The 3215-nt window shown below is 35.7% G+C and overlaps 1 long non-coding RNA gene across 1 annotated transcript; it reads right to left on the reverse strand.

The window, feature by feature from the left end:
- Positions 1–407: 407 nt before the first annotated feature.
- Positions 408–1970, reverse strand: LOC137189669 (uncharacterized). Its single transcript, XR_010929700.1, has 3 exons — positions 1203–1970; positions 665–814; positions 408–432 (listed from the first exon to the last, which is right to left on the reverse strand). It is a non-coding gene; the product is annotated as an uncharacterized lncRNA (long non-coding RNA).
- Positions 1971–3215: the final 1245 nt, after the last annotated feature.

Below are 3215 nucleotides of genomic sequence, written 5' to 3' on the forward strand. Positions count from 1 at the left end.
TGTTTTTAAAAGGAAATATAATTGTAATGAACTACTACATTTAAAGTTAATCAGTACTTTACAAATAAACTGAGTGTTAATGATTCAAGAAGTAATATGTTCAAACAAAAAAAGAGAGAAACCAATAATGACCTTGTTCGATAAAAAATATATTAACAATAACATAACAATGGATATTAATAAGTAATTACTGACTCGTTACTCTGTAACATTTAAATTGCACCATTTCATTAGTGACTTTTTACAGATGAATCTATATTATGGAAATAATCATAAAGCTATAAAGAAAACTGAATAAAATGTTTTATTTTTGAACAGAGGAGTGACTGTGTATCAATAAAACCCAAATATAGAGCGGGTACATAGTATAAATCTATTAAACTAAACCTATTAATAATAGTGGGGGGGGGGGGGGGGGGGCACAGGTTTCATCTGCAGACATGGTAGACAAAAATACAAAAACAATAAGTGTGACAATCCTATTTTTATGACGTCAATTCTTTGATAATGCATTCAACAACATATATATATATATATATATATATATATATATATATATATATATATATATACATGCAATGGCAGTCATAACATGGACAATAGCCAAACCACAACTGAACAAACAATTACTGTCTTTCATAAAACTGGCAGAAGCCCGCTCCACCTCCAGCTGTTCTCTGACTTCATTCAGTTGTTGCTGCGCAGCCCGACGGAGGCGGACCTGCCGCACCGACACACTTAAAGTGCGTCCATGGACCCTGACACTCTGCTGATAGAGCTGGTCTCTTGAGACAGCTCTGTCGTTGCAGGCATACTGTCAACAGATCATAACATACTGATTTGATATTCTGTGATCACATTCCAATAGTCTATTCTAATCTAAACACATTTTAATGCTAACCTTCCAATTTCCTTTTGAATGACCAATTACTTGTTAATATTAACAAAAATAAATCATAGCAAGGTAAAAAATCACACTTAAATAAAAATAGGATTGACAGGTTTTATGAATGTTCGGTTCAGTAGTTTACTACATGTTACGTACATGTAATTTGATTTATATGAGCATAACATTTTATTTTTCCATATTTTCATATCCATATTTTCCAAATTCCATATTTATTTTTCCAAGGTGTTTTGTCCAACTCTTTAAGAATCCCATAAATACTAACAACACAAAAACCACCACGTTTAATACTTACTGAAAGAAGCTGGCACTCCTGACGCCTTTCCACCTCCTGATCATCAATATTTAAGAATTTTGATGGTGATGCCTCAGCCATCTGAGCAACAACATAAAACAAGACACAATAAATAAACTACAAACAACATAAATAAATACTTAATTAATAACCACATACAATGGAAAGACAACAAGACGGGCTGCATGATATGAGAAAAATCTCATTTTAATTCAAAGAAAAAGTAGTTGGTCATAGAACTACAAAAGCCTGCAGATACTCTCACACTAAGCTAAAATTAAACAGGTGTACAAAATTTGATAAATAGTGTAAATAATGACAATCTCTACTGAATTTTGCTGTCATTTCAAGACGCCGTTTTGCTACTTCTCTTCTCTTTTCTGCTCTTTCTCAGCGCGGGAGACACTACCCATACCCCACCCCACAATGTGTGCAGAGCTGCAGAGCAGCAACACACAGCAATGAGAAGTTGAAGAATTGACTACCACTAAAGCTTTGCAAGTAAATATCCAAGAAGAGTACTTTATTAACATAATAAGCGAAAATAATGAACAGACTCAAAACTAATAAACATATTGCCATAAAAGGTTTGATTTGCGTCGTACAGAATAAAAAATAACAGTACACGTTTTTCTATCGTCACACGACATATTTCGTCATATCGCAGAGCCCGAACTCATATATTTCCTAACACAAACAACAAGTGAAAACACATCAGAAAAGATGCTTACCTTCTCCTTGCTTAATGGGATCTGGTTGACCGCCTATTTTTTTTCACATACACTCCATGTAGACCTGCTACTCTGCCTCTGATTGACTAACGTTAAATCAAAACTTGACATGTCCACCTATCCTCATCATCTTAACGAAGTATCAACGCTACGTAAACATGACCATGAAATACGGTACTGTTTTTCAGGGACAAGGGATGGGTCCACGGTCACGAAACTTGACGAAATCTAGAATAATTAATGATCAAAAGTTATTAAAAGATTTAGTTCACGTTGAAGCGTGTGGTCGTGGCGTGGCGTTGAGTTTTGTTTCACCATGACAGAGGATATTGCTATAACTTTAGTGTAAATGCTCCAGTCTGCCCCAAACTTTGCATGCTTGATAAGAGTCACTGCCTGAACACGTCTATATTACAATATTAAATCAGTAATGCAAAATGGCTCCATAGTGCCCCCAAGGAAATTTCAAGGAAGCAGCCCCAGCAGCAGGCAAAACAGTGGACAAAGGAAGTGATGTTTATCTCCTTCTTGCACTGTCTGAAAACAGCCCGGGTCTGAACACATCTACGTGTGAGTGACAGAAACCCTTCGACTGCGCCGCGCCGCGCCCCGACGTGCGCTGGGGTGCGAGGGCCCGATCATCACTGCTTGCAGCTTTAATTACATATGTTGTTGCAGAATGACACACCGCTGCATAAACTATATGGATTTATTAAAAGAATGTACAATATGGCAGATGTACAGTCAATCCATATCTCTGATTGTCTATTCATTCATTTGATCAATCATGTGATAACTTGAGAGTTGCTCTTAAAAGTTACTTTTACACGTTGCTGTAAGTAGGAGTAAGTCACCTGATACATGTGTTTTATTGCTCACACTCAAGAAGTGTTTTACTATTTGGTCAATATATAGTCTATTACAGTATATAACAAAACTGAATACACCCTTGATCAGTATCACTAAAATGTTAAGTAATTACAAATAATTTCCATTTAATACAATTTTATTTGTTTGTAGACAAGACCCAAGAAGAATTGAGCCAATTCACGTGAAAAACAGAATGTTTGACTAATAATGAAAAGTTCATATTTAAGAATGAACTGCAGGAACAGTCAGCACACCTTTCATTAGAGAGATGCCATTCTTTTATTTTTTAATATTTTATTTCTGATGACAGATTGGATCCTCCTGGGCATGGATACCAGTCTTGCACAAATCTGTGGAGAGATGTTCTGTCACTCTGCACAGATAATTCTTTTCAGCTGTTTTTTGCTGGAGG

Source organism: Thunnus thynnus, chromosome 1 (genome assembly GCF_963924715.1).
Source record: "Thunnus thynnus chromosome 1, fThuThy2.1, whole genome shotgun sequence".
Classification (NCBI taxonomy): domain Eukaryota; kingdom Metazoa; phylum Chordata; class Actinopteri; order Scombriformes; family Scombridae; genus Thunnus; species Thunnus thynnus.